Source organism: Pelodiscus sinensis, chromosome 15 (assembly GCF_052426305.1).
Source record: "Pelodiscus sinensis isolate ZL-2025 chromosome 15, ASM5242630v1, whole genome shotgun sequence".
Classification (NCBI taxonomy): Eukaryota; Metazoa; Chordata; order Testudines; family Trionychidae; genus Pelodiscus; species Pelodiscus sinensis.
Genome location: NC_143066.1, coordinates 12484153 through 12511020, shown reverse-complemented (window position 1 = coordinate 12511020; position 26868 = coordinate 12484153). Strand labels below are relative to the sequence as shown.

The 26868-nt window shown below is 45.6% G+C and overlaps 1 protein-coding gene across 2 annotated transcripts in view; it reads right to left on the bottom strand.

Annotated features, from left to right (window-relative positions):
* The window catches only part of ABAT (4-aminobutyrate aminotransferase), a 146750-nt gene extending 143687 nt beyond the window's left edge, over positions 1 to 3063 (bottom strand). For both annotated transcript variants that reach the window (XM_075899273.2, XM_075899275.2), the window contains exon 1: positions 2906 to 3063. The gene's annotated coding sequence lies outside the window, so the exon portion shown is untranslated. The remainder of the gene's footprint in view (positions 1 to 2905) is intronic.
* Positions 3064 to 26868: the final 23805 nt, after the last annotated feature.

The following is a 26868-nucleotide window of genomic DNA, read 5'->3' as shown; positions in this document are numbered from 1 at the left end:
ACTCTTCCAGAGAACTTGGCTGATGGGTGTCTTGCTGTTTCACAGGGCTGGGCCTGAATTGCAGAAACTGGAGCAGGCCACAGGGAAGGGGGAAAGCTAAATGGAGAGTAGAAACTGTATAATCCACGAGGGAGGTTCCAGAACAAAAGGGTGAGAGGGAAAAGAGGAGGTAGAGGGCTGTAACATACAGGCACAGATAATTGTAAGAATAGCACTGGAGAACTATCTAAACAAGAGCACAGATATACAAACCTGTGCTACCTACCCACTGCAAAGTGGGCAGGTAGGAAAGTGGCTCAAAACTCAACTTGTACTTTGGCCCATAGCCCCAGCATGCATATCCTACCCTCTTATGTAAAGATATGTAAAGATTCTGAATATGGATGATAGAGGGATCTGAGCACTGATATGCAAGTGAAGAAATACCAAAGATACTGTATTTCAGTTATTTCATAGGTAAGTGGATAAACATCCTAATTCTACATCCTGACTCCAAACCTGTATTTCCTGAGACTGCAGAGCTGGGATTTATTTTTTCCTTCTTTACCTTTCTGAAGGCAGCATGTGTCACTGACACTCGAGATTATGGAATTTCCAAAACACAGAGGCTACGGCTACACTTCCTTTTCTTGCGCAAGAAAATACACTTCCCTTTCTTTTGCAAATGAGGCAAATCGGTGAATATCGTCGCACCTAATTTGCATCTTTAATTAGCTGCCATTTTTGCGCAAGGGGCTTTTGTGCAAAAAGGAGCCATCTACATGGCTCCTTTTTGCACAAAAAAACCCTCTTGCACAAGAGCCATTCTTCCTGAAAAAAAGTGGCAGACTGGCTCTCGTGCAAGGGGGGAGGGGGCTCATTAAGTATGCAAATGAGGCACGGCAGCATATTTTATTGCACAAGAGAGGCCATTTAGATGTAGGCAGAATTCTCTGGGGAGAAGCAGTGTGACCTAGTGGACAGAGCACTAGACAGGAGCTGAGGAGATTTTGGATTTATTCCTGGCTCTGCCACTAGTCTGCTTGGCAACACTGGTCAAATTACTTCAGCACTCTGTGCCTCAGTTTTTCCACATATAAAATGGGGGTAATGATGTTCATCTCCTTCATAAAATGTTTTGGGATCTACTGATAAAAGAAAGGGTATAAACACTATGTCTTGTCATTACTCTCCCCACAAATTTCTCTTCAGCACTGATGAGCATTGATACCCTTGCTCTTGCAATCTGCATAATTACCCTAAAGGGAAAAAAGGAGTCAAACCTCAGATAGTTACTGAAAAATATTCACCAGTCAAAGAGCACTGGTGACTGTTGAAGAGCAATAATGGGGGAAATGTACAATACCACAAAGCTGCTTTCTAAGGGTAGGCCTACACTACGGAGCAAGGTTGAATTAAGATACACAACTTCAGCTACATTAATTGCTTAGCTGAAATCAAAATAGCTTAACTCAACTTTTGGTGCTGTTCACACCACAGAAAGTTGGAGAGAGAACACTCTTCCTTCGACTTCCCCAACAACTCATGGAAGCAGGTCTACCAGCATCAACCAGAGTGCCCCTCTCAGTTTGAATTAGCTGTCTTAACTACTGCTAATTCTAACCCTGGAAGATTGACAGTGGCAGCTTCGATCCTCTCTGTAGTGTTGACGTACCCTCAGGGTATGAAAGAGTGCAGGGATCCTTCCATAATGGTAATAAATAGGAAACCTCATATTAATATGGTCTTTGTGAAAATCTCAACATTGGGACTCTCCTTCCTGACCAATGTACTTTGATCCTAGCCTTACCTCAAACTAGAGAAGAAAAACAGCCCCTTTCCACAACCATATACCATTCCTTAGTTTCATGGCTCAATGTGTGCAAGCATTGTGTCTGCATAATCATCATTACTGAATTACTCAGAAATCCTTCAGTGGATTGTTGAATTTCTTTGTCTGCGGTTCATGTCCTCTAAAGAGGACAGGGGAGCCATGCAATCAAAAACTAGTCTGGAGGAAAGCAGGCCTTTAAGTAATCCATCTTCCTCCAAAAGAAAAGAATGGGTGTTGGTTTCACATGTTTGTTTCAGAGCATGAGCCCTTGGCAAGAATTGGCAAAGCTCATCAGACATGTCACTGCTACAGCAGCCATCAGTGACCAAGCGGAACAGCAGGGGAATCGATACCACATCACTACTCACTGCCCTACGTCAGACACAAGGGAGAAGGGCCCCCTCGTGAGAACAGTCTACTGCCAGCACCTGCAGCAGCTCTTGGGGAGCCCAGAGCCGCATCCCCTGCTGAGCGGGAGGAATGTGCCAGAGCCACCCTCACCCCTAGCCCAGGTTAAAGGCTGGGAGGGTGGCAGGGCGCGAAGCAGAGGGACGGGGAGCCCGGGGGGGTGGAGGCAGGAGGGCAGGGGTGGGGGCAGGAGAGGAGGGCAGGATGGAGGCAGGAGGGTGGGGAGGAGGGCAGGATGGAGGCAGGAGGGTGGGGAGGAGGGCAGGGGTGGGGGCAGGGGAGGAGGGCAGGATGGAGGCAGGAGGGTGGGGAGGAGGGCAGGGGTGGGGTGGGGGCAGGAGAGGAGGGCAGGATGGAGGCAGGAGGGTGGGGAGGAGGGCAGGGGTGGGGGCAGGGGAGGAGGGCAGGATGGAGGCAGGGGCAGCCTAGCGGCGCCCCGGAGATGGAGCCCGACAGTCTCTCCCGCGCTGTGCGGAGAACAAGGGCGGGGGGGCTCCGGGAAGGGGCGGGAGCGCGGCTCTGAGGGGTGCCCGGCAGGCTCCCCACAGCAGAGGGACGGGGCAGGGCTGAGGGCGCTGGGCCGGCAGCTGCCCCTTGCTGCGCACGGCGCGGAGATGTGCGGCCGGGCTCGCGCAGCCAGCCTCGCCCCGCACCCCGACCGTGACTCAAGGCCCCCGCACTCACCACGGGCGACGGGCGCTCCCTCCCCGCGTCCGAGGCGCCGAGCGGAACCGGCAGAGCCGCAGACCCGCTCCCTGCTCGCTCAGCGGCCCGCACTCAGCCGGGCTCTGCACGCCGTAGCCAATCCGCGCCGCCGCCTCGCGGCCCCGCTGCCCGCCTGCCCAATCAGGGGCCACGGCCCGGATTCCTCCCCCTGAGGGGCGGGGCTGCCTGGCCTCAGAAGCGAACCGAGGGGTGCAGGCAGGGGCAAGGGACGAGCCAGGCGCAGGACAGCGGCGGATCCAGCGGAGGTGGGTGGGGAAAAGGGAAGCTCGACTTGTGGGGCTCACAGGGTGGGGCCAAGCGAGCCTGGGACCTCAGCCAGACTCTCTGCGCATCGGCTGTGGTCAGGCGTATCCCAGAAGCCTGCAAGGTGCAGACCACAACCAGCCCTTCGAAGCCCATGGGGCTGGAGGCACGTACACAGCATCGCCGGCCCCTAGACCGTGGCACAGTGGCACAGCTCAGTTAATTACCAGAAGAGGAGCTGGACTGGCTTGTGCTGCCTGTACCAAGTCTCAGGAATTGATAGGGGAGAGGCAGGCTCTTGGGAGCCTGTTGCTGCCCAGGCAGTTGCTTAGAGGGAGCTGAAATTGTATCATCACAGTGAGGCTAGCCCTGCTCTTGTCATGCCAGGCTGGATTAGACTTCATAGACTGGGCTGGAAGACACCTCAGGAGGTCATCAAGTCCAGCTCCCAGCCCCAAAGCAGAACCCACCCCAACTAAATCATCCCAGCCAGGGCTTTGTCAAGCCCGGACATAAAAACCTCCAGGGATGGAGATTCCACCACCATCCCAGGTAACCCATTTCAGTACTTCACCAGCCTCCTAGTGAAATAGCTTTTCCTAATATCCAACCTAGACCCCCCTCCCCACTGTAACTTGAAACCATTGCTTCTTGTTCTGCCATCCCTCACTATTGAGAACAGCCTCTCTCCATTCTCTTTAGAGCCTCCCTTCAGGAAGTTAAAGGCTGCTAACAAATCCCTCCTTCACTCTTCTTTTTTGCAAACTACATAAGCCAAAATCCCTCAAGGTATTTCTACACTACATTCTCCTTCGAAGGAGGAATACAAATGCAGACAAACGAAAGTGCAAATGAAGCGTGGATTTGAATTTCCCATGCTTCATTGCATAATCATGGCCGGACGCTTTTCCAAAATACCATATTTCAAGAAATAATCGGGGTTATTTAAAAAATAAACCCTTTGAAATAACCCTTACTCCTTAAAAAATGAGGTTTAAGGGTTATTTCGAAGGAAGGGTTACTTTTCGAAATAACTCCATGTGGACCACATTTTTTTTCTCGAAATACGGTATTTTGGAAAAGCGTCCGGCCACAATTATGCAAATGAAGCACAGGAAATTCAAATCCACGCTTCATTTTCAATTTCGTTTGTCTGCATTTGCATTCCTCTCTCGAAGGAGGAATGCAATGTAGACATACCCTCAGTCTCTCCTCAGAGGTCATGTGCTCCAGCCCCGTAAGCATTTGGGTTGCCCTCCGAGGAACCCTTTCCAATGTGTTCTCATCTTTTCTGTAGTAGGGGGCCCAGAACTAAATGCAATACTCCAGATGTGGCCTCAGCAGTGCTGAAGAAAGGGGAAACATCATTGTTGTAGATCTGCTGGAATTGCTCCTGCTCATGCACTCTAACATTCCATTAGCCTTCTTGGCTACAAAGGCACACTTTTGACTCATATCCAGCTTTTCATCAACTATAATACCCAGGTCCTTTTCTGCTGAACTGCTACCAAGCCAGTCGGTCCCCAGCCTGTAACAATGATTAGGATTCTTCCTTTCCAAGTGCAAGACTCTGCACTTGTCCTTGTTGAACCTCATCAGATTTCTTTTCACCCAATCCTCCAATTTGTCAAGGTCACTCTGAACCTTATCCCTACCCTCCAACATATCCCCTCTTCTCCCTAGCTAAGTGTCATCCACAAACTTGCTGAGGGTGCAATCCATCCCCTCGTCCAGATCATTAATATAGATGTTGAATAAAACTGGCCCTAGAACTGACGCTTGGGGCACTCCACTTGAAATCGGCCTCCAACCAGATATCGAGCAGTTGATCACTACCCATTGGGCCCAACAATCTAGCCAGCTTTCTATCAACCTTACAGTCCATTTATCCAATCCATAGTCCCTTAACTTGCTGGCAAGAATATTGTGGGAGACCGTATCAAAAGCTTTGCTAAAATCAAGGCATATCACATCCACTGACTTCCCCATGTCCACGGAGCCAGTTCCTTCATCATAGAAGCTAATCAGATGAGTCAGGCATGATTTACCCTTGCTGAAACCATGTTGATTCACATTCCCCTCTTCCAATGTGCTTCAGAATTGATTCTTTGAGGATCCCCTTCATGATTTTCTGGGGACTTAGGTAAGACTGAGTGGTTTGTAGTTCCCTGGATTTTCCTTCTTTCTTTTTTAAAGATGGGCACTACATTTTCCTTTTTCCAAACATCTGGGACCGCTCCCAATCTTCACAAATTTTCAAAGATAATGGCCAATAGCTCTACAATGACACTTGCCAACTCCCTCAGCACCCTCAGATGCATTAGATCCGGCCCAAAGGATATGTCTAGCTTTTCTAAATAGTTTTTAAGCTGTTCTTTCTCTACCAAGAGTTGCCCACCTCCTTCCCATACTGCAGTAGTCTGGGAGCTGACCTTGTCTGGGAAGACAGAGGCAAAGAAAGCATTGATTACTTTAGCTTTTCCCACATCATCTGTCACTAGGTTGGTAACTCCCTCTTCTAGCAAGGGCCCATCCCATCTCTGATCATCCTTTTATTGCTAACATGACGGTAAATACCCTTCTTGTTACACTTCACAGCCCTTGCTAGCTGCAATTCCAATTGCACTTTTATCTTCCTGCTTACTCCCCTGCATTCTTGAGCAATATATTTATACTCCTTCCTAGTCATCTGTCCAATTTCCAGTTCTTGTAAGCTTCCTTTTTGTGTTTAAGCTTGCCAAGGATTTCCCTGGTAAGCCCATCTGGTCGCCTACCATATTTGCTTTTTTTACTGCATGTTGAGATGGTTTGTTACTGTGCGTTCAATAAGGCTCAGTTCTCTGAGGGAGTCAAAGTCTGTTTTTCTGAAATCCAGGGTCTGGATTTTGCTGCTTTCCTGTTTTTGTTTTGTGAGGATCCTGAAATTGACCATTTCATGATCACTGCTGCACAGGTTGCCACCCGCATCTACTTCTCCTACTAGTTCCTCCCTGTTTGTGAGCAGCAGGTCATGCTGCCTGTGTCTCCTGGTCGGATCCTTCAGCACTTGTACCAGGAAGTTATCCCCAACATTCTCCAAAAACTTCCTGGATTGCCTGCGTACTGCTATATTGGTCTCCCAACAGATGTCAAGGTGATTAAAGTCCCCCATAAGAACCAGGGCCTGTGATATGGAAGCTTCTATTAGTTGTCTGAAGAAACCCTCATCTGCCTCACCCACTTGATCTGGTCTATAGCAGATACCAGCCATCCTGGATCATTCATGCTACTTCTCACTCCAGACTGGAAAAGGCAGGTGAACAGAATTAGCTCAAATGTGAGTTAATCTGAACCCTGGTGGCATCATCTCCACAAAGCCCAGGAATTTCTGCCTTGAAGCAAACAGAGTCTTAAACTCAGGTTCTTAAATTCTGTGGGTTTTTTTCAGGGTAACCAGCAGCAGTGTTATCTCTCTCTCTCTCTCTTTCTCTCTCTCTCTCTCTATATATATATCAAGTGCACCCTTATCAAGTGCACCCTCCCCTGACAAGTGGGTTTGTATCCAGTCACCTTTCAGTGACAGATGACAAATATGACTAGGTACATGAGAAGCCTTAACAGATAGTAACTGAAAAAAATTGGTCAGGAGATGCATACAATAGGCAAATTAGGTGCTCCCCTTTACCCTTTTTCATTACACAACAAAAAAAGGAGGGGGCATTGAATGGAAATGAAAGGAACAAAAAAATACAACTAACAAGCAAAAGGGTTAAATATTGTTTGTTTTATGTAATTATCCAAAACCTAAGACACAGCAGGATTTCAACTATCCAGAAAAATCCACTGGAAAAATAAATACAGCAGGGAACAGATTATCCAACAAGTCCTTAGCAGTGGAGGCAACTTTTTGTTACAGAAGGTTGAGAAAGTGACGAGGTGAGACACTATTGCAAGTTTGATTGTGACAAAAAGAGAAGAATTAGTTGAGAATCTGAAGGTGGAAAGCAGCTGGGGTGAAAGTGAACATGAAATGATAGTGTTAATAATTCTGAGGAATTGTGGGAATGAAAAAGAGCAGAATAAAGACAACAGACTTCAGAATCTAGAGAATCTAGCAAACTCTGACAGGTAAGATCCCATGGAAAGCAAGTCTAAGGAGGAAAAGCGTGGTCATTTTAAAAATAACACATTCAAGAGCAAAGTAGACCGATGTGCAGGAAAGATAAGTATGGTAAGAGGCCACCCTTAGTCAAATTACAAAGGATGAATATAAAAAAAATGGGTAAGAACAAAATTAGAAAGGCCATGGCATAAAAATGAGATGAAATTAGCAAGGGTTATAAAAGAGTAACAAGAAAATATTTTACAAAGACATGTTAAGCAAGAAGAGGATTAAGGACAGGTTAGACCCATTACCCAGTGAAGGGGAAAATCCAGTAGCTGTAAAAATGGCAACTGAAATGTTAAAATGTTTTTTTTTGTTTCAGCTCTCACCAAAAAAAGTTATAAGTTACCAGACAACTCAGAGAACACCAGTGTAAATGGGATATGACCAGAGTCTAATATAGGAAAAGAACAAGTTAAAAATTACTCAGGCCATGTCTACATAGAGAGCTTACCAAGCCACAACTGTAGAGAGCTTATCAAGCCACAATTGATGTAGCTGCACTGCTGTAAGATCTTCCATATAGCCACTGTATGATGGGAGAGTTTGCCTGTTGGCATTATTAAACCACCACCAATAAGCAGTGGTAGCTATGTCAATGAGAGAGCAGCTCCCACTGACATAGCACTGTTCACACTGGTGCATCTATTGGTGCAGTATGTGTCACTCAAGGGTGTGGGTTTTTTCATATTCCAATGGACATACTTTATACCAACAAGTTAGATGTCTTCAAATTGGCAGAACCAGTTCTATTCAATACCTTCATAAATGATTTACACAATGGTATAGAGAATGCACTTTTAAAATGTGTGGATGATACTAAGCAGGAAGGCATAGGAAGCACTTTGGAGGATAGAATTAGAAATCAGCCTGATAAAATACATCCCAGAATACTTAAGGAACTGGCTGAAGTGATATCTGAACCATAGTGATTATCTTTGAGAACTCTTGGAAGACAGAAGAGATCCCAGAAGTCTGGAAAACAATAAATATAGTGCCTGTTTATGAGAAGAGGAATAAGGACATTCCTGCAAATTATAGACCAGATTGACTTAAATAACTTGGAAGATGAGACATGTAATCGAACACTCCATTTGTAAGCCCTTAGAAGAAAATCAGGAAATAAATAAGAATCAACATAGGATTTGTCAAGGACAAATGAAATCAGACCAGACCAATCTATTCTTCTTCGATAGGGTAACTAACATCGTGGATGGGAGGGGGGAGAAGCAAGTATATGTGATATACCTTGACTTTGGTAAGACTTTTAATACTGCCTCTCATGACTCCCTCAAACAAACTAGACAAATGTAGCTTAGATAAACCCATTATAAAGTGTGTGCACAACTGACTGAAAAATAGTCATCAGTGATTCACAATTTAACTGAAAGGGCATATCAAGTGGGTCCCGCAAGAATCTGTCCTGTTTGGGGGTCTATTCAATAGCTTAATAAATTATTTACATAATAGTATTGAAAATACACTTTTCAAGTTTGTAAATGATACTAAGCTTGGTGGGGTAGCAAGCACTTTGGAGGCCAGAATTAGAATTCACAATGTCCTTGACAATCTGCTGAGATAGTCTGAAATAAAAAGGATGACATTCAATAAGGACAAATCCAAAAGCACTGGGCTTAGGAAAAAATAATCAATTGCACAAATACAAAATGGGACATGACCGTGTGCGCATACCCCACACTGAATCAGATGGGGTTAAAATCCTGTGGGCAGAGGAAGTCCTGCCCCTTCACCCAGACTGGGCATGCTCCAAATGCTGGGGCAGCATAAAAGGCAGTAACACAGCTCAGTCTGGGCTGGCCACTGAAGAAGGACCTCCAGAACTGCACTGGCCAGAAACTCAGATGGCAGGACCCAGGAGACCACCATGAGCTACCAGAACCAGAGAAGCACCAGGGAGGGGCAGCTGAAGGAGAAGCTGGGGATCCAGAGACCACCTGGAACAGAACTGCACCACTGCTGGTGGGAAGAAACCCAGGGAGGGTGGGGTAATGATATCTCCCACCCAGGTGAGCTTGGTGTGTTTCGGTCACACTCCCCACTGAGCGAGTGGTATAATGCTTGGCCACTCACGGGGCCTTGGGTTGGGACCTGGTGGAGTAGGGTGAGCCTAAGTCCCTCTACTGGGGTGATTGCCCCCTTCATCCTACATTGACTTTTGGCCAGTAGGCCATTCTGTCCTGAGTTAAAGGGCCATCCCATATTGATTTTAGTCGCTAGGCTGTGCTTACTCTGAACCAAGGAGCTTGCCCTTATGGACTCTGGCTGTCAGGCCATACTGCCCTGAACTAAGGGCTACCTTAGTAACTTTAGCTTTGGGCTGTACTATCCTAGACTGAGGGTTGGCCTTCATAGACTAAGGGAGATTGCTGATGACCTGGCTGTTGATTAGGCAACATCACACCCCAAGTACTCTTCCCTCAAGGGACAGAGTGTGCATACACTGTGGCAGATTGCCTAGGAAGGAGTACCGCAGAAAAGAATCTGGATTTTTCTAGATAAAGTAAATATGAGTTGACAAAATACTGTTGCAAAAGTTAACATAATTCTGGGATATTTTATCAGGAGTGTTGTAAACAAGAGACATGAAATAATTGTTCTGCTTTTCTCAGGATTGATAAGTCCTCAGCTGGAGTAGTGTCCCCATTTCTGGGCTCCACACTTAAGGAAAAAGGTGACAAAGTAGAGCAAGTCCTGAGGAGACTAACAAAAATTACTAAAAGGGCGGGAGAGCACCTAGGATAACAGATTTTAAAAAATGGTTTAGTGAGGAGATGAGAAAACTGAGAGAAGACATGCTAATAGTCTTCAAGTAAGGTTATAAAAGGAAAGGTGATAAATTGTTAACCACTAAGAACAGAAAAAGTAGTGAGGGGCTTAAATTGCATCAAGAGTGATTTTAGGTTAGACATTAAGAAGAACTTCCTAACCATAATGACAGAAATGTAGCTATGTTAGTCTGGTGTAGCTGAAACAAAATACAGGACTATGTAGCACTTTAAAGACTAACAAGATGGTTTATTAGATGATGAGCTTTCGTGGGCCAGACCCACTTCCTCAGATCAAATAGTGGAAGAGAATCTGGCCCACGAAAGCTCATCATCTAATAAACCATCTTGTTAGTCTTTAAAGTGCTACATAGTCCTGTATTTTGTTCCTAACCATAAGTGTAGTTAAGCACTGGAACAAATACCTAGAGAGGTGGTGGAATGTCTAACATTGGAGACTCTTAAGAACAGGTTGAAGAAGTATTTGTAAGGGATGGCCTAGATAATAGTCTGTTCTCAGTGCAGAGAACTGAACTAGCTGGCCTACCCACACTATCTGGAAAATCTTTCATGTATGCAGTCAAAGTTGGCACTATTTATAGGGCCATTTTAAAAAAAAGCAGTGTAAAACACTCACAGGGCCAAATTGACTTCACTTTACACCAAGAATGACTTTGATACACAGTGTCTCTGAGTGCATATTAGGAGATTAATAGTGATGCTACACAAGAAGAGAGCTCATTAAGAGGAGTCTCAGACAAGAATACCCAAAGATTGAATGAGTGAACCAAGGCTAGCATGCATTCTATAAAGGGTGAAATAAGCCTGAGAAGATGAGCAACACAACTCGGTCTGAAAGCCAAACCTTGACAGATCCAGATCAGGAACTATTAAAATATTACATAGCTCTGCAACATTATTAAAAACAAAGAGGGAAGCAGAGTACAACTGCAGGACACAAATAGTTTGTGGTCCATTAGTTTATATGCTTTTGATTCTAGGATATTCTGTATTATTAACAATGCATTATAGTAGTACCCAGTCAGGATTAGGGGCTGCATACTGTGCAATAAAATGAATGATTATTAAACAAACACTCCTTGCCCTAGAATTATTAACAGGAACAAGAGGAAAAGTCACTAAACTGAAATAACTACTGTACAGGACATATTGCACCTTAGTCACACACACAATCTCACACAGACAATAGAAAGCAGAAATGTGCAGCAGTAACTCACTTTACTAAAGCAATAGGGGGTTTTATCTTGCATCTCACTTTTCAGACACCAAGGCTACGTCTAGACTGGCATGATTTTCCGCAAATGTTTTTAATGGAAAAGTTTTCCGTTAAAAGCATTTGCGGAAAAGAGCGTCTAGATTGGCACGGATGCTTTTGCGCAAAAGCAACTGCTTTTGCAGAAAAACTTGCCAGTTGCCTACACTGGCCGCTTGAATTTCTGCAAGAACACTGACTTCCTACTGTAAGAAATCAGTGCTTCTTGCGGAAATACTATGCTGCTCCGGTTCGGGCAAAAGTCCTTTTGCGCAAAACTTTTGCGCAAAAGGGCCAGTGTAGATAGCTCAGATTTGTTTTGCACAAAAAAGCCCCAATTGCGAAAATGGCGATCGGGGCTTTTTTGTGCAAAAGCGCATCTAGATTGGCACGGACCATGCCAATCTAATCTAGACACTCTTTTCCGCAAATGCTTTTAATGGAAAACTTTTCCATTAAAAGCATTTGCGGAAAATCATGCCAGTCTAGACGTAGCCAAGCAGCATAGTATTTCCGCAAGAAGCACTGACTTCTTACATGAGATCGTTAGTGTTCTTGCATAAATTCAAGCTGCCAGTGTAGACAGCTGTCTAGACACAGCCCAATAGAAGTGACTGAAGCAAGCAGTTCGCAGAAATACAAATACACATAGGATATTTTATTACTGCACTTGGTGGATGCTGCTAATAGAGATTTAATATGCCACCTGCTGGAAGAAGTCTCTCAGTTTTAGAGAAAATGGAGCAGGTTTTCATCTTGTGACATCCTTCATGTCAAAGGAGCTGATTTCGCTCAATTTACACAAGCTGAAAATGGACACATTGTTGTATTTGACCCTGGACATCATTTTCATTTTATTGCATGCTCATGTCTTGCAAAGAATCCAACCATAGGAGATTACTATAACTGGTCACCGGGAAACATGCCAGAAGAAAATCTATCTGCAGAATTGAGGATGACAATGATGTTACTCTTTTAAAAGAGTAACAATGGGCCAGACCCTCCACTTCTGTAATGTGGTGTAGTGCTGTTTTAATTAACTGACTAAAGCAGCTGAGGATCCAACCCTTTAGCTGAATGGCATTTTCAGTTCCTTCCTTCTCCCCACCTCACATCTGGGAATAGACATGGATGAGTGAGGCACTACCCTGGGCATTTGTATACTGTTGTGCTACAGAGAAACACAATGATTTACTCACAGATTCCCATGTCCTCTGTTACCTTATTTAGGCTTGCAGAGAAACTCCATTTACCCAATTGGAGTCTAATTGACTTCCTCAAAATTCTGGGGATTGACACCAGCTCAAGACCTGCTCCTAGATGCCTCAGTGATCTTGGACATTCATTTTATTTCATTACACTGTAGCTAACACTAGTCAGCAAAAAGCAAAAACAAAACTGCAAGTTTGGCTCTTTAATACTCTGTCCTTGATGCTTGTCATACAGCGCATGCTCATGGATATTCCATTTCATGTTTTATTGATTAGTGGAGTAACTTTTTTTTTGTAGACCACTGTATCAGCAAAGTCTCACCTCCCACACAGACTGGCACAGTGAGGATATGGGAGTCCTTAGAGTGCTGGAAGAGCAATCACAGGTAAGTAGGAGAGTTATATTACAACTAGAATCAGTTCTGCTGCTGCAGAGATAATACCAATGGGGAACTGTCCAGCACAACACCTCCTGAAGAGCAACACGCACTCGACTGCAATCTGTTTGAGAGAGCCTAGCCATTGCTGAACATCACCAAAAATGCACTGCCTTTTCTCCCCTTCCTGCACTGAAAGAACACTTCTGGGTCCAGACTTCAGCTGGTATGAACTGGCATTGCTCTTCTGAAGAAATTGGACTCTGCACCTGCATGGAGCTGTTTTCTAGATGAGGGTTATAGGTGATAAGAGACACACCCTTATGGGACATATTAAAGCTCCATTCCTGCACCAGGTCAATATGAGCAAGTCCCTAGGCTTATAACAACCTGCCCTAAGATCCGTGACAGGATAAGGACCCCAATGTTGTGTTCTCTTTCTACTGATTACGGTTAGTTTATTCAAATGTCATGCCTATTTATAATAAACCAATTAAAACACCACTGCTGTGGACCAGTTAAAGCCTTACTAAAGAACACTCAGCCCAACTCCCTCTGCACAGAGGACACTTGCATGGGGTTGTCAAGTCCCTCTTCTGGCCATTGCACCCTTCTCTTGCCAGCTTGCTGTCTGGCAGCTGAAGAGAAGCTGAGGGGCAGTCTCATTCCTCAGCTGTTCCCTGCAGCCTTAGTTCTACAAGGAGCAGCTACCTGGGTAATAGTCAATAATAACAGTATGAAGCAAAGGACATGAACAACATCTTTACATACCTGGGGCCCGCACAGGCATGGCAAGCAAGATGAGGTTTCCACACGAGATCCATCATTGTAAATACTTTAAAACAGGTGCTCATTAATATGGAGCAACTAGAAGTGCAGTAGTGTTCTGAATTCTTATACTGACACAAACAACCAGCATTTGATTATAGGGGGAAATTACATACCTGGTCCATCACTGGCATACTTCATGATATTAACAAATTTCCCTGGAGGAATGCTTCACTGGCAACATTTGGGCTACGTCTACGCTGACAAGATTTTGCGCAAATACTTTTAACGCAAGAGTTTTTGGGTTAAAATATTTGTGCAAGAGAGTGTCTACACTGGCATGTGCTTTTGCGCAAGAGATGTGCTTTTGCACAAAAGCATCCGTGCCAGCATAGATGCTCTCTTGCGCAAGAAAGCTCCAGTGGCCATTTTAGCCATCAGGCTTTCTTGCGCAAGAAATTCATGTTGCCTGTCTACACTGGCCTCTTGCGCAAGGACAGTTGCACAAGAGGGCTTTTTCCTGAGTGGGAGCATCATAGTTCTTGCACAAGAAGCCCTGATTTCACACATTGGAACATCAGTGTTCTTGCACAAGAACTCCCTGCCAGTGTAGACAGGCAGCATGTTTTTGTGCAAACAGGCTTCCAGCAGAAGGGGGTCAGGGCCAGACACAGCTGGCCATCAAGTGCCTCCCAGGAGCTCTAGTGGTGATTTAAAGGGCCCAGGGCTCTTGCCACCACCAATGCTGCAGTAGCAGTGTCTTTCAAATCGCCAGGCCCTGAGAGAGCTCACTAGCTCAAGCTGGGTCTTAGGAGTGGGAAATGGTGCTTTTCTACTTTTCATTACATAGAATCATAGGGTTCAGGAGGCTATCAAGTCCAACACCCAGATAAAAGCAGGACCAATCTCAACTAAATCATTCCAGTCAGGGCTTTAAGCAAGGATTAAAAAACCTCTCTGGATAGAGATTCACCACCTCCCTAGATAACCCACCCTGGTGCTTCACCATGCCCCTTAATGAAATATTTTTTCCTTATATCCAACCTAGACTTCCCCCACTGCAACTTGAGAGCATGGCTCCTCATTCTGTCGCTTGCCACCACTGAGAACAGCCTCTCTCCATCCTCTTTGGAAACCCCCGCTTCAGGTAGCTGAAGGCTGCTATCAAATCATAAGAACATAAGAATGGCCGTACTGGGTCAGACCAAAGGTCCATATAGCCCAGTAGCCTGTCTGCTGATAGTGGCCAGCAGCAGGTGCCCCAGAGAGGGTGGACCGAAGACAATGATCAAGTGATTTGTCTCCTGCCATCCTTCTACAGCCTCTGACAAACAGAGGCCAGAGACACCATTTCTATCCCCTGGCTAATTGCCTTTTATGGATCTAACCTCCATGAAATTATCTAGCTTCTCTTTAAACTCTATTATAGTCCTAGCCTTCATAGCCTCCTCTGGCAAGGAGTTCCACAGGTTGACTACACGCTGTGTGAAGAAGAACTTTCTTTTATTAGTTTTAAACCTGCTACCCATTAACTTCATTTGGTGTCCTCTAGTTCTTCTAATCCCCTCTCATTAGTCTCTTCTGTAGACTAAATGAGCCCAAAATCACTCTCCTCATAATTCATGTACATACTGCAGATCCTGAATCTGTTCACAATCTCTTAACTTTTGAAATGTGCATGTGAGAAGCTGACAATTTCCTGAAACACAGTGAATAGACTTTATCCAACTAAGCTACACCTTATTTGGGAATGCATTGTATTCAAAATGCAATTACATTTGTGTTATTACAGAATTAGACACCTTTTCTAGTGGGAGGATAATGCTAACGTACTTTTTTTTATCAGTGCCTTGAAGCTGCCCCTTTGGAGAAGTGCACATATTACATATACTTGCTCAAACTGGATGCTCAAGAGATCCAACAGATAAAGAAAAGACTTTTGGATAAATTGTCTTGTTTTAAACTGAGTCAGGGCTCTCTTTCTGTTCTAACCAAAGGACAGGACCCTGGTCCATGCAGGGCCCCTACTGAGGCCCTATAAAATGTGCTTACTGTATGCTGTTGCAATGATGAACTTGTGACCACGACAGAAGACTCAAGGATGGGATGTTGAAGGATTGCTCCTTCCTGAACCCATGTTAGGTTGATGAGGGAGGTAGAATGGTATCTTGTTACCTGAAAAGCAGTAGGCTTTTACTGTAACGTTTTCTCTGTAATGCTTTTTAGTTTAAGAATAAAGTAGGCTTGCTTATGAAGAGCAGTCTGGCAAAATTAGCAAGGCAAAGGCACAAAACAACCTCAATCTAGTTAGAGAAAGGATATCAAGAAAGCATACAAATATATTAGAAGCAAGAGGAAGACCAAAGACAAGGTAGGCCTATTGCTCAACAAAGAGGGAGAAACAAACAGAAAACTTGGAAATGGGAGAGGGCTTAATGAATTATTTGTTTTGGTTTTCACCAAGAAGGTTGGTGGTGACTAACATAGTGAATGCTCCTGGAAATGGGTTAGGTGTAGACATTTGAAATAGGAAACGAACAAGTTAAAATTCAGGGTCTGATGAAATGTATCCTTAATACTCAAGGAGATAATAGAGGAAGTATCTGCGCCATTAGCTAACATCTCTGAAAAGTAATGGAAGCTGGGAGAGATTCCAGAAGACTAGAGAAGGGCAAATATAGTGCCCAGCTATAAAAGAGAAATAAGAACAACCTGGGAAACTACAGACTAATCAGTTTAACTTCTGTGCCAGGAAAGATAATGGAGCAAATAATTAAGGAAGTCATCTAGAAGATAATAGGTGATAGGTAATAGCCAGCCTAGATTTGTAAAAAGAACAAATCTCATTAAACCAATCTCAGTTTTTTTTTTGATAGGTTAACAAGTCTTCTGGGTAAAAGAGAAGTGGTAGACGAGGTATACATAGACTTTAGTAAAGCATTTGATACTGTTTCACATCATAGATAAAACAGAAAAATACAACCTACATGGGGATGATTAGATAACCTTTGGATAAGGTGGGTGCATAACTGAATGGATAACAGTTTTCAGAGAATAATTATTAATGGTTCACAGTCATGCTGGAGGGACATAACAACTGGGATTCGACAGGGGTCAGTTTCAGGACCAGTTCTGCTCAGTATCTTCATCAATGATTTAGATTTTGGCATAGAGAATATGCTTATAAAGTTTGCAGATGATACCAAGTTGGGAAGGGTTGCAACTGCTTTGGAGGATAGGGCTAAAATTCTAAAAGATCTGGACAAACTGGAGAATGATCTGAGGTAAATAGGATGAAGTTTAATAAGGACAAATGCAAACTACTCCACTTAGGAAGGAACAATCAGTTTCACACATACAGAATGGGAAGTGACTGTCTAGGAAGGCATACTGCAGAAAGGGATCTAAGGGTCATAGTGGACCACAGTATGGGTATTTCTACATTGCATTCCTCTTCCAAGAGAGGAATGCAAATGCAGACACCCAAAATTGCAAATGAAGTGTGGATTTGACTTTCCCGCGCTTCATTTGCATAATTGCAGACTGCTGCTTTTCTGGAATAGCGTCTTTCAAGACAACAAACGTGGTCCCCGTGGGGGTTATTTTGAGAGAAAACTCTTCCTTCGAAATAATCCTTACTCCTCAAAAATGAGGTTTAAGGATTATTTCAAAGGGTTTTCTCTAGAAATAACCCCACGGGGACTGCATGTGTTGTCTCGAAAGACGCTATTCCAGAAAAGCGGCAGTCTGATTATGCAAATGAGGCGTGGAAAATTCAAATCCATGCTTCAGATGCTATTTCAGATGTCTGATTTGCATTCCTCTCTTGGAAGAGGAATGCAGTGTAGACATACTCTATGAGTCAGAATGACACTGTTGGGGGAAAAAACCCAAACCAAACATGATTCTGGGATGCATTAACAGAAGTGTTGTGAGCAACACAAGAAGTCATTCTTCTGGTGTACTCTGCACTGATTAGGCCTAAATTGGAGTATTGTGTCCAGTTCTGGGCACCACATTTCAAGAAAGATGGGGAGAACCTGGGAGAGGGTCTAGAGAACAGTAACAAAAATTATTTAAAATGTCTAGGAGATCTGAGGGAAGACTGAAAGAACTGGGTTTGCTTAATTTAGAAAAGAGAAGACTGAGAAGGGACATGATAGCAATTTTCAAGTACCTAAAAGGGTGACACAAGCAGGATGGAGAAGAATTGTTCTCCTTGGCCTCTGATGACAGGACAAGGAGCAATATGCTTAAATTGCAGTAGTGGAGATTTAGGCTGGACATTAGGAAAAAGCTCCTGCTAGGGTATAAATTGCCTAGGGAGGTTGTGGAATCTTCATCTCTGGAGATATTTAAGAGCAGGTTTGTCCCTGACACATCACACCATTTCTTTTGTAAGTTCTGTGCAGGCAGAAGTTTCATTTTAATATGAAAGAACATTTATTTGTAAACATATAGATCCACTAGGACTACCAGTGCATGCAAGAGTGCAGGATTTGGGCCCCTAATTAGGACATGCCATTACATTTATAAGAATATATAGTTGCCAACAAAGTGAGCCAGGAAGAGTGTGCATTTTGCCAGTTAGTGTTTGCTCATTGGGTAAACACTTGAGCAGGAAGAGACAGCAGTCATCTGGCTTCCCCCAGCGCAAAGAAATCCCAAAACCTAGAAAGATATAGAAGCTGTTGGTAATCTAAGAGCCTTGAAATGAATGAGGGGGCTTCAGGAGACACCTTGGGGCAGAGAAACTTGTTTACTTTTGGACTTTCTGGTGCATTTGGCCTTTTGTGACACCCTTCCTGTCTCACACAACACATATACTCTAACCATTCTTGTCCAAAGAGGAGTCTCAAGGGAAATCTCCAGCCTGTGGCCCCAATAAAGAAAGTTAAACATTGTTAAGCTCTCCCTTGTCTGACATGGATGATTTCCTTCATTCCTGAGTCTGTAGTGACATCTAGTGGTTAACGTTCTCCCAGGCACTTAAAAGTGATGCACATCTGTGACTGATTTATTATATAGGAGGGAGTTCTAGAAATGATTTACAGGCAGTCCCCGGGTTATGTACAAGATAGGGACTGTAGGTTTGTTCTTAAGTTGAATTTGTATGCAAGTCAGAACTGGTGTCCAGATTCAGCCGCTGTTGAAACTGACCAGCAGCGGCTGAATCGGACACGCCTGGGGCAGAGCAGCAGGGGTGCTGCTGGGTTGGACCTGCAGCGCCGCTCCTCGGCGCTACTGGACCAACCCGGCAGCACCCCAGCTGCTCTGCCCCAGGTGTTCCCAAGTCAGCCGCTGCTGAAACTGACCAGCGGCTGACTACAGGAAGCCTGAGGCAGAGCTGCTCTGCCCCGGGCTTCCTGGAATCAGCCGCTGATCAGTTTCGACAGAGGCTGAATCTGAACACCTGGGACAGAGCAGCTGGGGCGCTGCCGGGTAGGTCCCCGCAGCGCTGCACCTCGGCGCTGCGGGGACCAACCCGGCAGCCCCCCAGCTGCTCTACCCCAGGCGTCAGCGAGAAAAGCCTGGTCTGCTGGGAGGGTGGCGCACTAACTGTGCCCCCCCCAGCAGACCAGGGAGACGCGGAGCGGCTTTTCTCACTGCGGAGGACGCGGGCGGCGGGACCATGGTGCTTCTTGGCGGTCCCGCCGCCCGCGTCCTCCGCGGCGAAAAAAGCCGCTCCACGTCTCCCTGGTCTGCTGGGGGGGGGGGGGGGGCGCTAGCTCCGTGTCTCCCTGGTCTGCTGGGGGGAAGCGCCCCCTGCGCCGCTGGAGGCGGCGACAGTGGGGGAGGCACCCCACACTAGCGGTGGCCCCCCGTTCATATCTAGGGGTCCGACTTAAGTCAGACTGACGTAACCCGGGGACTGCCTGTACTAGGATTACTAGTAGTGACTCCAAAGGTGATGAGATAGGGTAGCCTACCGAGTTGTTTACTGAGCCCAGTGCTGAGCTGAGTTGCTTGGTGTGAGTTTCTTCACCTTGTTGCTGGACTGGACAGATCTTGAATTCTGAAGGCTTCAGAATGGCATCCTAAGCAAACAATTAATAGTCGCTGACTATTCCAGTGGCAAATACAAATTGTCATATTCCACATAGACCCTTCAAACCATCATTTCCAAACTCAGGTGCCTAAAGCTGGACATCTAACCTCACAATTATACCATTTAAATTTGGCTTGTTTCAGATAAGGGCTACAGTTGCTCATCCTATTTTTCAGTGCAAGCAGTGGGAACTCTGCACTTTTGGTGAGCAAAAATAATATTCTCAGTAATTTTAAATGAAAAATAGTAGAGTCTCCCTGTACTATCAGGAACAGCTGATTTCTTGAAGTTTGCCCTGTAAACTAAAATTGATTATATATACCATAAGACTTCTAAAAATTAAATTAGCATGCTGCATGGGCACAGGACAAACAGGGGTAATGCTGAACTCTCTCTAGACCTGATTAGTCCAATATTGTAAATTCTAATCCTCTGGCATTAGGACTGACAAGCCTAGGAAACGCTTCTTCAGCCTGTGATATAAATCCATTCAATACTCTGGTAGCCATGTGATTGCTATCAGACACTTTGATACTTTGTAGATTCAAGATAGTCAATGCAGATTATCAGTCCTGCAATGTTGCCAGTGTAGGCAGTTAACCGAAGAAATGTCAAGCCTGGTTAAGAATGACTGAGCAGACCTCCCCCTATCCCACAATAAAACAAAGACTCTGAACAACCACCGAAGAGTTGCTGGCTGTAAGTTAGTTGGGTGGAAAATGTATATTAGCCACTGGTTTTGAGTCATGATATATTTATGCTTGTCTGTAAGCATTGTACACTGAAATAGTCCTACTTACCCACTGGTTTGCACCTATGAAAAATGGGCTAATGCCAAAGTTTCAGTAAGCCAGGTATTAATTCATTATTCATTTATTATGTGATGTTAATGATTATGTCATATATATTCATTGTATGTATATGAGTTAATTTGTAGGATAATAAAAGTATAAGATAGTTCCTCTAAATACTGAATGAGGTACAAGACATGAGCAAGACAAGCTGAAATACAAGAACCTGTAGGTTAAACCCCACAAAGACTTTGGCTTAGCTATTTTAGACCCCAAAGACAAGAAATGACAAAAGTGACAAGAAAACAACCAGACCCCCAAGATTATGAGAAAAGAGGTACAAAGTAATAATATTGTGCAGTTACCCAGGTTAATATTAGATAAAAAAATACTGCAAAGGTGCATTTGTCTCACACATGTATCTTAATTACAGAATACAGGTTGTGCATCAAATGCTCACAAGAATAAGGGGAACTTACCCACCCTATAGAAAATTGGGGTCCCTTAAATTTTCAGAGGACACAGACCAATGAAAGAGGGTGAGCACCTCAATGAACATGCATAAAATTTAAGTGTAAATTGAATTACAGTGAAAGGGGATGCCCAGAATGGGAAAGAAACCTCTCTTTGTGATACTCCAGCAGGAACCTTTCTTGTATTGACAATTCACGTGAGGGCTAAAAACACTACCACTACCTAGGAGTAGGGATGTGATAGTTTAAACAGTTTATTGATGAGCCTGGGTTCATTGGTTAACCTTCACTGTTACATGAAGCCCCTCCCCACATTGGTAAACACCTTCCCATGCAAACTGTCTGTGTATCTTTGTGAAAGAGAGGCTTGCTCAAAGGAATGTCTAGTTTATCATGTGTTGCTATGTCTAACATAGGAGCTATGTGCTCAGTGTAACCTTTTTACTATTGATATAAATTCCTTCTCAAACTTGCATGGCAAGCTTTGGTTAAATTATCTGATTTGACAGTAAAACAATAACCAGCTCTGCTGGGAGCCAGTAAAGATTCAGAAGGGATGAGTTGGTGGGGGTGTGAGGTATGGGGAGGAGAATGGAGTGAGGGGGCAAAAACAAGCCACAAACACCTTACTGTTCAACAATCTGCAAGTCCTTCTCCACAGAATATCAGCTTAGCCAGGCAGACTCCTGCCTGTAGCAGTGCCATGGGATTCTTCCATCATAAATACAGGACTTTGTGTTTGTCCCTCTTGAATCTCAGATTTCTTTTGGCCCAATGCTCCAATTTGTCTAAGTCACTCTTGACCATATCCCTACCCTCAGGCATATCTAGCTCTGCCCTCAGCTTGGTGTCATCCACAAACTTGCTGAGGGTGCAATCCATCCCATCATCTAGATCATGAATGAAGATGATGAATATAACCAACCCCGGGACTCACCCCTGGGGCACACTGCTTGATCCTGGCTGCCAACTAGACATGGAGCCATTGATCAGTACTCATTGAGCCTGACAATATAGCCAGTTTTCCATCCACTCTATAGTCTGTTCATCCAAAATATACTTCCTTAGCTTGCTGGAAAGAATACAGTGGGAGACCATACCAAAATTATCTATTTAAAAAAATTAAATGCAAGATTTTCCCTGAGTGATCAGCAACCCCAGTTAAGGCCAGGATTCCACAACTACTCAGCACCTAGCAGCAGCTTATCTGTGGCCCGGCATGGTGTAGCTTTAAAGAGCTGGACACTTTAGATGCCCGGATGGAGGCGATGTGGTTTTGAAAGTTTGGCAAAAATCCAAATAGTCACATAAGCAATCTCTAAACTACTGACATTCAAACCAGGGGTCGGGACCCCAAAGTGAGTCACAATCCAGTTTTAATGGGGTTACAAGGGCTGTCTTAAATTTGCCGGGGCCTGGAACTGACACCCAAGTCCCACTGTCCAGGACCAAAGCCAACGTCTCAGAGCATCAGCTCTGAGGATATGTCTACACTACAGAGCTTTTTCGGAAAACTATTTTTCTGAAAACCTCATGTCCACACTGGAATTGTGTTATTTTGAAATATCGAAAGCACACCAGGGTCCACGAAGACTCAATGCAGCAGCATGTCAGTGTCGTGCACAACGTGCAGCAGACCCTGGCGCAGAAGATCCAGGAGGACGCAGAGTGGCAGAATCGCGCATGGGACCAGCTCATGCAGTGGTGTGATAGCACAATGGCACACCCGGTTGCTCTCACTGCTCCTCCCTACCATCCTCCTGCCCCACCCCCGCTATGCCCATTCCCTGTCCCCCCTACCCCTCAAGTGATGCCAATGCTGCCACCTCCCCTTTCCATCTCTGATCTCACTCTAGCACTCTCTCCTGTGGTCCCAGGGCCCATCCAACCCCAAGTCTGATGAGGTCCCTGGCACCTGAGGTGGCACATCCAGCTGCCTCCCATGCCCCTCAGGTTATGAACTCCGTTTTTAAAAAAAAGTTGAATACAAGTTTGTTGTATTCAAATCCAAACAGGTGTGTTTATTCTGAGGTCAGGAAATGGGCCAAGGGAGGGGTTGTGGTGTGCAAGGGATAGTGGAGCAAGCCAGAGACCCTTGGAGGGGAGGCCCTGGGAGTGTTACTGGGGTCCTTGAGAGAAATTCTCCCTCAGGGCCTCCCGGATGCGCACCCTGGCCTGATGGGCCTGGCGGATGACAGCTGTCCACTGCTGCTCAAAGAGTCTGCCCCCACCCCAGGATGAAAGTCTCCCTCTTCCTCTCCACAATGTTGTGGAGGAGAAAACATGCCGTGACCACCTTGGGGATGTTGTGCTCCCCCACGTCCAGGCACCTGAACCACACCTTGAGGTGGCCGAAGGCGCACTCCACCTGAGTCCTTGCCTGGCTGAGGTGGGGGTTAAATTGGTCCCTGCTGGGGTCCAGGTGGCCGGTGTACAGCTGCATAAGCCACAGCATCGGGGGTAGGCTGTGCCCCCACGATGCACAGTGGCATACACATCTCCAACCTCAAAGTCATGGTGGGGGAAGAATGTGCCCACCTACAGCTTCCCAGAGAGGCTGGCGTTTCTGAAGATGCAGGCATTGTGCGCCCTGCCTGATCAACTGACAAAAGTGTCCATGGTGGTCAACCAGGGCTTTCAGCACCATTGAGAAGTAGCCCTTGTGGTTGATATACTGGGCCACTTGATGGAAGGGATAGTGGAGCAAGCCAGAGGCTCTTGGAAAGGAGGCCCTGGGGAGTGTTACTGGGGTCCTTGAGAGAAATTCTTCCTCAGGGCCTCCCGGATCATGTGCAGATCGGGGTGTAGGTCCCATCAATCACTCCACTGTAGTTTAGGAACCCCAGTGCAGCAAATCCAGCCATGATGGGATCCAGGTCTCAGGCAGATGACCCTTTGCAGGAGGATGGAGTTGATGGCCCTCAACCTGCAGGAGAGAAACACACAAAACAGAGAGGGAGAGGGAGTGTCTGAGCTCTTGGGAGGTGCCTGCTCCCCTCCCCTCCCTCAAACACCCCAGGAGACACTTCCCTCTGAGGCCGCTCCCCCTGCAGCAGGGCTGTGTGAGGGTGGGATGGCACAATCCACTGGGGATGGGGCTTCCCGTTCCACCCCCAACCCCTCCCAATCCCCCTTTCCCAGGACACCCTCCTCCCCCACATGCAGGGACTGCAGCCTGAGAGTGCTTTACCTCCATCAGGAGGGCCCTGATGGTGGACTTCCCCGTGCCGAACTGGTTGCCCACTGACTGGTAACTGTCTGGTGTGGAGAGCTTCCAGAGGGCGACGGTGACCTGCTCCAGAGGAATGGCAGGCTGGGGGGGGGGAGGGGGGTGTATGTTGTGTCGTTGGAAGGCAGGAGCAAGCCAGGCACACAGCTCCAAAAAGGTGGCCTTCTGCATGCGGGAGTTTTGGAGCCACTGCTGGACATCCCACTGGAACAGATGTCCAGCCTCCAGAAACACCTCTCCACTGTGGGTTGCAGCTGCAAGGGTCTTGCTCCCACACACAGGGAGAGGGACACAAAAATAAGCTCTGAGTTGAGCTCGTGCAGGACTAGGAAGGCAGCCTGCATAAAGTGTTGTAGAAACTGCAGCCTGGTCATGTGGGGCCATTGCATGCCCAGAGGCAGCTCCGGCTCCATGGCACAAAGACAAAAGCTGTGGCATCCAAAAAAGCTGGGCAACCAGAGCACGCACTGCAAGAGCTTTGCTGCCTCTTGAAGAGGTAGGCAAACGTGCAGCAGAAGCAGAGAAACAGCTGTCCAAAGGGGTCCCTTTAAGCACATGTCTCAGCGAGGCTCCGGCCCCAGCACTCAGAAGCAACTGGTGACCTAATGCCCTGCCTGAACTGGGACCGGGTGGCCTTATATGCGAGAGAGCATTCCATCAGTCTGAAAGCTCTCTTTCGAAAAAGCGCATCACTTTTTCAATGCGCTTGACCAGTGTGGACGCTCTCTTTCGCAAGAAGTTTTTTTCTGATCTTTTCTGGAAAAGCTTCTTCTGAAAGAAGTCTGCAGTCTAGACGTAGCCTGAGTGGAATGGCTCAGGTTACATACCTCCCTGCTTGGGTCTGAAGCCCTTGGGTGTCAGCTTTGTCCCCAATGGAGATCAGACTCCCCCATCCAGGGCTGTGGGGTTCAAGCAGGCTCAGGCTTCAGTGCCCCATGTTGGCATCATGTAAGAATTTTTGTTGTCAGAAGGGAGTCACGGATAATGATGTTTGAGAACCACTGCTCTAAATGCGTGTTCCCCACTAAGCATTCCCACCAGATGTCATTTCCATCTTCATGAAAAATACATATATAAAGTTTTCTTGGAGTGATTGTCTGAACCACAAGAAAACTGACAAATTTTCTGTGTGTCAGGTTTGTGATTCATCAAGCTAAAACTATACAGAAAAATCTTTAAGCCCATTAAATAAGTTTAGAAAATGGTGCAGGCATGTATGCACACGCATCTCACTTCAGCTCACACAACACCCCGAAGACATTTTTTGTCACTTGGACCACAATCCAACAAGTATGTTTTTAATTTTAAACCTGAGTTGCTCCAGTGAAATTAATGGGATTACTTGCTATTTTAATCATTTTGCTGGATTGTAGCCTTATCTCCTTTCCCACCACTGGTCAACTGACTACCCTTTCTTCCTGGACATTCCTCTCTAATTGGCAGCTCCACTCAGGATCCACAGTAGGGGTCAGTTTCCTCTACTTGTTCATGTAGCAGTCCCCCCTATTGAAAGCAACTAATTTGCCTTATTTTCATAAAATTTAATAGCTACTAGGCCAGGGGTGGGCAAGAGAGACTCTGCGGGTCGGATCCAGCCTGCCGAGCTGGTTGATCTGGCTTGTGGCCGCTGTGCCACTCTCTCGCTCCCTGGCCAATGAGACCTGGGGACAGGGGAGTGTGCAAAGTCTCCTCCTGCTGCCAGGGGCATGTGGCACCTAGAGGGAATCACCAGCTGTTCAAAACAGCTGGGGCTTCTCTCTAGATGCCGGGGGATGGGGGCAAAGACTTCATGTGCTACCCCACCCCCAGGACAATCAGGGTCTGTGGGCGGAGGAGTACAGGAAGTATCCTGGTCCTGCCCCTTCCAGCCGAGACCTCCCCTCCCCACCTTCAGAAATTTGTGAAGGGGTCTCTGTTCAAAAGTTATTGTCGACCCCCTTCCTAGGCTCTTCATTTCAATGAAGAGCCTGGATATTTAAAGACACAAGAATCAGAATCCAGGACTATGTGAAGTTCAATTCTATTAGCTCACCAGTACATGCTCTGCAAACCAGCAGTAATTGGTTTAAAACCTGGATTAAAATATGGTTTTGATCCTTGTATTTGAAGTTAAACAATACTAAAAGGAATTCCTGTTCATAGAAGCATTTTGACATTCATTATAGCCATTACGTGCTCCCACCTCTATTCAAGGCGTGAAGTCCATCTGCATTCTGAGCCACAACTTTGTTATTTAAAAAGCTAGTAAAAGTTCCCTAACCCCAATGACAAACAGAGAAACAAAGTTCAAAATTAAAGATGCTATTCAGTACTTAACTCATATGGTTAACTTATGAATAAATTGCCAGACTAAAACAATGTGAAGGTTATGACACAAGATACTACCTACAAAGCCAGTCTCCCCTTTCTATATTCATTGAACAAAACATCAGTCTCAATGGAATTAAGTCAGTCTTATCACAGGCCATCACAATATGTAGCCTGACTGATTAATGCACCTATCTGGTATAGTGAAGTACATGTGAGCTAAGATCATCATTAAAAAACCGATGTGCTCCACAAACCAAGCCAAGGATA